Source organism: Octodon degus, unplaced genomic scaffold (genome assembly GCF_000260255.1).
Source record: "Octodon degus isolate 3935 unplaced genomic scaffold, OctDeg1.0 scaffold00025, whole genome shotgun sequence".
NCBI classification, from domain to species: Eukaryota; Metazoa; Chordata; class Mammalia; order Rodentia; family Octodontidae; genus Octodon; species Octodon degus.
The window spans coordinates 8,548,298-8,556,315 of record NW_004524601.1 but is presented as its reverse complement, the minus strand read 5'-3'; positions in this window follow the sequence as shown (position 1 = coordinate 8,556,315).

Sequence of the window (8,018 nt, the reverse complement as noted above, 5' to 3'; positions counted from 1 at the left end):
TATCGTCAGTGCGTGGTTCTGGGCTGTTCCTCTCCCACCACGTGCAACACGGGTCGCACCGCTGCTGTATTCGCAGTGCCGCGGTGGGTGCTTCCGGCCCGATTTGTATCGACACAGTCTAGAGCGCCTTGTCACCTCAGGCTTCCAGTCCCATTTCATTAATTCTGGTTGCATCATTGCTCACGAGACCACTCGTTCCTCACGCCACCGCTGAGCACCGGGTCCCATAACTGTCTGAAAGCTTGTTAAAGCGCTCTGTTGATGACGACCCTGCATGCAAATCTTGGCCAGAGTATGCAGATAAATGTTTATTACAAGTTGAGTTGCTGGTTGTGTTAAATTTACTGTTCAGCATTTTAGAGCATCAAAATAGAATAATGATAATAGTTCTCCAGTTATGTGTTCCTACGAGTGCTTTAAGTAGAGGTCGCTGCATCCCTGAGATGTGCTCTCCTTCTGTGTTGACTCTTCTTCTGTCCTCTGCCATGGTGACTGGTGGGAAAGGCAAGTGTGGGACCCAAGGAGGGGAAGAAGAATTACCCATCTCTCATCCAGCAGGACTTGGGGCCATCGGGAGGCACTGTGTCAGCACCTGTTGTGAGGCAGCAGAGGACATGGATGCAAAGAGCACTGGGCATAGGGGAGTAAAGATCCTGGAAGCTTGCAGAGGAGATGAACGCGACCACCCCAGAAAATGACCTCACACATGGTGTGGCGGAAGTACAGTGATGGTTCCAGACCGAGGGTCCCGGGTGCCATCCTGGCTCCTTGGGGCTACTGATGGCAGGTAGAACTACTATCTGAAGAGCGTTACTCAGTCTAAGTGTGTGGCTCAAGCTCAGGCAACGGCAGAACCCTGAACTTGTTCTGTGTGCATTTGAAGTGAGAGTCATCCAGAGTCAGCATGTCAGGCCATTGCGGACACCCATTCTTTTTTTATTTTTTATTTTTTATTTTTTTTATTTATTTGAGAGAGAGAGAGAGAGAGAGAGAGAGAGAGAGAGAGAGAGACAGTAGTGTGTATGTGTGGCCAGCTCAGCCCACCAGGGGGCATGTGGTGCTGGGGGATTGAACCGCGGTCCCTGATGCTTTGCCAAGCTTGTTCTAAGTAGGCGCCTTAGACCACTGAGCCATCTCTCCAGCCCCCGGACACCCATTCTTCGTAATGCTTTCCTAATCCGGTGAAATGGGAAGACTGTCAGGAGCTGTGATTACCTCCTGAAGATTCTTTGCAGTTGTTACCCAGCTGGGATATGAGCTAGAAGCTCAGAGGCTCAGCGAGTGCTCTACAGAAAGGAGAAGCAAAGCAAGGGTTCTGGTCTAGCCTAAAGCTTCCTGTCCAGATGGCTTTGCTAGAGGGGCTGGTTTCAGGCAACTGGGGACATAGAAAAGTTCTAGGACATCATGCCTCCTGAGGTGCAGGCCCAGACAGGGCTCCTGCTCGCCTGGGTCTGAATGCAATGCAGGGTTTCCGTCTAGGTTCCCCATGGCTCTGGCTTCACTCGCAGTTGCCTCATGCAGCTCTGGGTTTGTTCTTTACCTGCTGATAAGTGACCTCAAATGTTTCTCTCTTGATGTCCCAGTACACAGACTTCAGAGACGCGCTTTCTGTATCTCTTCACAGTAGAGGTGAGGAAAGCTCAAATTTGAAGAGCCAATCCCCATCTCCTAACGATGAACACAAATCTGCAACATAGTGCAGGTGCCAGTCCAGCTCAATCAATGTCAGAACAAAGGACTGAGTGCTGAAGAATAGCTCTCAGCTTGTGCAGTCTGCACAGAGAAACAGCTCACAGAAGTTGGGGCTGTCCTTGTGCCTCGCTGTGTTTGCATTTAAATTGATGGGTGTAGAGCAACTTGTGGCCACAGTAGAAAAAGTGAATATGTGAGTTTCATGGGACTTTCTGGAATCACAAGTTATGATCAGTAATGTAAATTTAATTTTTAATGTCTCATTGTGTCAGAGAACAACAAAAATGAGTGGATGTCTCTTTGTCTTTTTGTACTCAGAAGAAACAGACATGAAGAGTCAGGATTCTAAGGCCTTAGATCCAACATTGCATTTTAAGAATTTTGGAATGACAATAATTAGGAAGACATGCAGCTCCTGTGAAAAAAGTAATGTCTTTTATTTCTTTGGTGTTGCCATGGAGAAAAGATGCGGTAATGATCAGAGGGTAGAATTTTATTTCTGCTCTGAGCATAGATGGACTCCAGACTTCAATTCAACTTAATCTGATTTCTTTTGCTTTTATATTTTCTTCCTTCTTCCCTCTTTTTCTTTTTCTCCTTCTTCTTTATGGCATCTGTCCTTCACATGTGAGGAAATCCTCTTGTGTCTAAGAAGTTCATTTCCCTAAAAAATCACCCTATATTTTAATTAAATTAAATTTATTTATTTATATATTTTGTATTTTATGGAAGGGTCTACAGGGTGTTCAGAGTCTCACTCCTAGGTAGGACTCATAGTGATCGTCCTGCCTACAGCCTCCCAAGAGCTGGGATTACAGGCACATGCCACCATGCTCAGTCTCAATCACAGTCTCAGTGTGCCCTGGGGGCGGGGCTGGCACGGCAGGCATGGGGATCAAACCCCCAGCCCCTGTGCCTGTTTGCAGATGCTTTAATCCACTGAGCTATTTGGCCAGTGTTTTTCTTACTTTCTTTCCTGCAGGGATGTATGAGAAAATTGTTAACTGTGGTTATTGCTGAAGCATAGAGTTCGGAGAAGTGGGAAATTCCTAGTAAAAACTTCCATTCTTTGCACCACTGCCATGTCCTCACTGTGTTCCTTAGTGGGGAAGGCAAAATGCTCAGCCCCAAACATGTCCCATCTCTTAAGGAAATACCAGTTGCCTGATCCCTAAGTCCATGAATGTAATGTCTTTTACTCTTGTGATTTTATGATGCTGGAAGGTACAGTTTACTTTAAGAGTAGTAGGTCTGATGTAATCCCAGAAGCCATTTAAAAGCTGATGAGTTCCTTTGACTTGTCCAAAAAGATGACAGTGAGTGAAGTCCGAGATCCTAAGCATGAAGTGGACCGGATGTGCTCTTGCTGGCTTGCAGGTGGCGAGGCCTCCAAGGGCAGCCTCTACAAGCTGAGACGATTCCCGTGCTGGGGGCCGGAGAGGAAGCAGAGCACTCATTCTTACAAGTATTGAAACTGAGCTCTTCAAGGGCTGGTACCATCTCAGCCTTGGGAACCCTAAGCAGGGGGCCCAGCCCTACCGTGCTGGATTTTGCCCTCACAGACCTGTGAGCTAATAATTGTCACTAAGTTTGTGGTCATTGTTGAAAGTATTAGCTTTCAGTGTTATTTGTATTTAAGCATATGAGTAGTTATAGTAGGGATTATCAGAGCAGTGAGATTATGTCTTTTTCCCCTACTTAATATTCTTAATTAAATAAAAAGCCTTAATGAATGGAATCCCAAACAAAAACTGAAGGATAGCTTTCTGTGAGGAGAACACACACTCTATCAGTGTTGGATGTAAAGTTATATCCAGAGGGAACCATTTTTCCTCATTGATTTTCATTATATCTTCATTTATTTATTGCTGCCTTATCCTAGCAAAAATATTATGTAGCATTATAAATTAGCAATACATTTTCAGAAGAGAAAACCAACTTGAAAGGATTTGGCAAGGGATGGGGTGAAGACAGCGTGCTCGAGGGCTGCTGGGACTCCAAGGTGGGTAGGTCAGAGCTGTTTGATTCACTCCTAGAACAAAGAACCCACTGCTTTTTCAGGCCTTGACCCACAGACTGTGCTCAGAGCTGACCTGTCCACTCAAACAAGTGTATGCGCTCACTGCCATGGCTGCCTTTGAAAGATGTCATAGGTTCTCTTCTGTGTGTTTTCTACTCACGCAAAGAAATTCCTCCTCTCCTGTAGGTGTGTTCTTTAAGGCCAAACCCCACATGTTCCATGGTTCAGTTTCTTTTCCTCTCTAACCTAGGTATTTGTGGTATCTGAGTGTGAGTGTTCATGTCCCTCCAGAAGGTGCAGGTCTCAGTTACTTTTCTCTCATTGCTGGGGAAATATCAAAATTCATGACAGAAAGATTTACTAAGCTCACAGTTAGTAGAGGTTTCAGTCCACACTCGGCTGGCTCCAAGGCAGAGTGACACAGTGCAGACAGCAGCCGTTCATGGTGGTGGAAAACAGCAAAAAGCAAAGTGAAGGGGAAGATCAGCGGTAGCGGTGGCAGAGGTGAGCCTCTCTGCTTGCAGGCTTTCTGCCCCAGGGAGGGTGCAGCACTCACACCCATAATTCCAGCTGTGGATCATGAGTTAGTCACAAACTCTGGCACTGCCCCCTCATGACTGCATGAGGCTTTAGGGGGACATCTAGACACAAACCTTACCAGTGTACGTTGAACTCTAATGCACATTGTGCTGGCAGGATTTGGCAGTGATAAGGTTTAGGGAGACTCCACCCTTCTGAGAGGGGTTAGTGCCCTAATAAAAGAGGCTTTTGAGAGCTTTCCTTGCCTTCCACCATGCAGGGGGATGATGAGAAGGCACTGCGTGAGAAGCGGGCCACCAGCGGGTGAGAATCTGTTGGTGTTTGTACCTTGGACTTCACGGCCTCGGACCTGCATGGATCAGTGTGTACAAAGCTCCCTGGCTGATAGTGTTTTTATTATAACTGCCCAAAAGGACCAAGACAGTGCCTTACAGGGCTCAAGTATAGTGTCTGAGTATCTGTACTGAAGGATGTTGATCACTGTCTTGAAAATAATTTCCATATGGCTGAGGGCTGAGTTTTCCCTTAAAGTTTCCTGTTGCTTTGCTACTATAAATCCAAATTGTTCCTATAGGCAGTTCTGAGCTCTTTCTCATTTACCAATAGATAGGCAGTTTCTTCCTTTTTTTTTTTTTCATTTATGTATTAAAATGGGTCTCACTATGAAGCTCAGACTCATAGTGATCCTCCTGTTTTCAGCCTCTTGAGCGCTGGGATTACAGGTGTAATTGGTCACTGGCTCAGTGCACCTGGGGGTGGGAGGCATGGCATGCAGACCCGGGGATTGAACCTTGGTCCCCGCACTTGCCAAAGCAGGTGCTTAGTCTGCTGAGCTATCTTGCCGGCCCTTGATAGGCAGTTTCTGGATGACAATCTCTCTCATTTTTCTGCTTTATTGGCATGCTGAACACAGAACCTGGCACATCCATATGGCCAGTGAATATAATAAATGTTAATAAAATAAACTGAATATCTACTGGGGAAATGTTGCTTGCAGATAACATTCTTTGCAACTATTCGCCAATTCAAGCGTAACTAATTTTATTTAATCTCTGAAAATTCCAGCTACAAGGTAGTCAGAAAGAATACTTCAGCTTCTGACAATAAAAAGAGTGATGGCAGAAAGAAAGAGGGAAGAACTAAAGAATGTAGTGCAATTGTACCCAAAGCATTTCACTCTCTCTGGTTGATGTCAGAGGCATCCCACAAGCTCTGCCACTGATTTTCTTCGTCTATCCACCTTAAGGGTGGGCTGGCTTCCTTTGACTGTATAAAGATTCAAAATCATTCAGCCGGCGAGGTAGCTCAGTGGACTAAGCTCCTGTTTAGGCAAGCACCGGGACCGGAATTTGATCCATGGCACCACATGCTGCACCTACCCTGCTCCTGGGTGCGCTGAGCCGGTGACCACACATTTGAAAGGCTTGAAAAGAGGAGGATCACTATGAGTCTGAGCTGCGTAGTGAGACTCTGCACAAAATACATAAAAATAAAATAAAATAATTGATTAAAGCCCTAGGAGATGTGTTTTTCCCAATAAAGTTGCAGTCATTACAACACACTGCCCTTCCCTGCTGGCAGCATGATTGTGGAAACAATTAAGATGCAATGCACCTCAGTGACAGTGGATCCTGGTGCTGTGGTAGAACTCCGAGCGGCTGCAAGCGTAAAGCACAAAGTTTCTCCTCAGCAAAGGGCATTGTGACCCTGTGCTAAATCTGTATCCATTTCTTTCCCCAACTCTGAGCTCTGAAGGCTCAATTTAGCATCCAAAAAATTGAGTCGTGTTCTTTCCCTTTTGTACCTCATTACCAACAATAAAGAGTTGAAGGACGGGAGTGTGGCTGGCAATTTTGCCGTGATGGATGGCAGAGCAGGATGCCGACTTGCTTTTTGTCACTCAGAACCTCCAAGTTATTGATAGGAATAGATATTTTTCAAACACACAAATGGTACAGTCACCGCCTATGCACAGTAAACCAAGAACACCGATCCCTTTGACATCCAGGGGTGCTGCAGCAGCCCCCAGGTGTCCAGCAGCGTAAATCACAAGGGGTGGCCCTTCCTCAGGGGAGAACAGAAAACCGCCTTTCGGTGTGATTGACTGCTGTCTCCCCGTGCGTGAGCGATGCAGCATTAACAACAGTGTTTTCATGAATTTGGGAAGCAACAAGAGGGAATCTTCTAAACGCTAGCAAGGGCATTTTTACATTTTATATTCGCCATGGAAGCCTCTTGTGCTTTTCCTTAAGGCAAATCTGAACCCATTACTAGCTTTCTATTGTAGGAGCTGAGACTCCAGGAAGGGCAGGAGGATCTCCACAGACGAGGAATCAGAAACTGGTAGCCTGTACCTGTTCCCTATGCAGCCAGAGACAGTTCTGTTTCCCCATGCACAATGTTTAAAATGATTTGAGCTGGTTGCCAAACAGAAGCCAAAGATTTTCATACAAAAACAAATCTGAATGTTGGCTCTTTTAAAAAGAAGTCTGAAATTTGGAAACACTGGGCCTGGTTTTCCACACGACACCTAGAGTTGGGTAGTCCATTCCAGAGAAGCTTCCAGGAAGGGTGTGCCTTCACTTTGTGGGGATTAGAGAAAGGCACTGTCTCTTGGCTGAGGGGCTCTGACTTGCCCACCTGAAAAGATACAGCCCACCTGCATGACTGGCCTCCCCAGTACCACCTTGAGTCTCTCTGCTCATGATGAGCCTTTAGGCATTTAGTTTGTAATCACTGCCAAAGCTTTTGGAGGCCATAGTTGCCTGGAGCACAGCTCTTGATGAATGAGGACTGGCCTGGAGGGTTTTCTTTGATTTCTTGCCCACAGAGATGGAGACAGGAGTACTTGTTTGACCCCGCTCCTCTTTTTCCTGGGAAGGAAGTCTCCCAGTGCTGCAGGAATTATATCCAGAGCTGTCTCATCCCTGCAGCGCAGCTTACCTCCCTAACCACCATACTCCCCTGCTCCCACCCAGGCAGGCTTGTCACATCCTGTTGTCATCAGCCTGTGTGAGGACTTAGTTGAGCAGAATGTAGCAATTTCTCTAGGTGACACTGGGCTGTGACTCCTCTAACACAACGAGTTGGAGGCAGACCTCACAAGCCATCTTGGAAGGAGCTGATTCCAGTATCCATGTCTGATGACAGCTTGCTCTTATTAAACCCTGTGCCCAAGTGAACCCTGTAGCCCCTGATAATGGATGATACCAAGGAGCCCAGGAGTCGCTCTGTGGCCTTAGCAGACCTGAAAAATAGTTTCTCTGCAACTTGTCAAGAACCCCAAGCTGTTTCTTTTAAGCGTCAGAATGGAAGCCATCAAAAATAATTCACGTAGCGCAGCTGCATGTGATACTGTATGTATAAGAGGAGATAAAATAAAGTTAATATTGCACCATCTGAGAGCTTATCAAGCAAGTCATGACCCAGGATAGTCACGTGGCAATGAGGAGTCTGCTTTGGCAAATAGTTTTCAAATTGGTGTTGAACCATAGCGCTGCCACTTTCTAGTTATGTGGACATGGGCCAGTCACTTACCTCCATGACCTTCACAGGAAAAATGCAATCGTCCTTCTGTATTTGTGGATCTGCATCTGTGGATCTAACCAACTATGGATTGAAAGGATCTGGAAAAGCCATTCTGTCTGATTAAACTTGTAGAGACCTCGTTTCTTGTCATCGTGCCCTAAGTAGTACAGTAAAACGTCTAGCTACACGGTGTACACAGCGCATGAGGCATTTAAGTAATCTGAAGAAGATTCAAAGT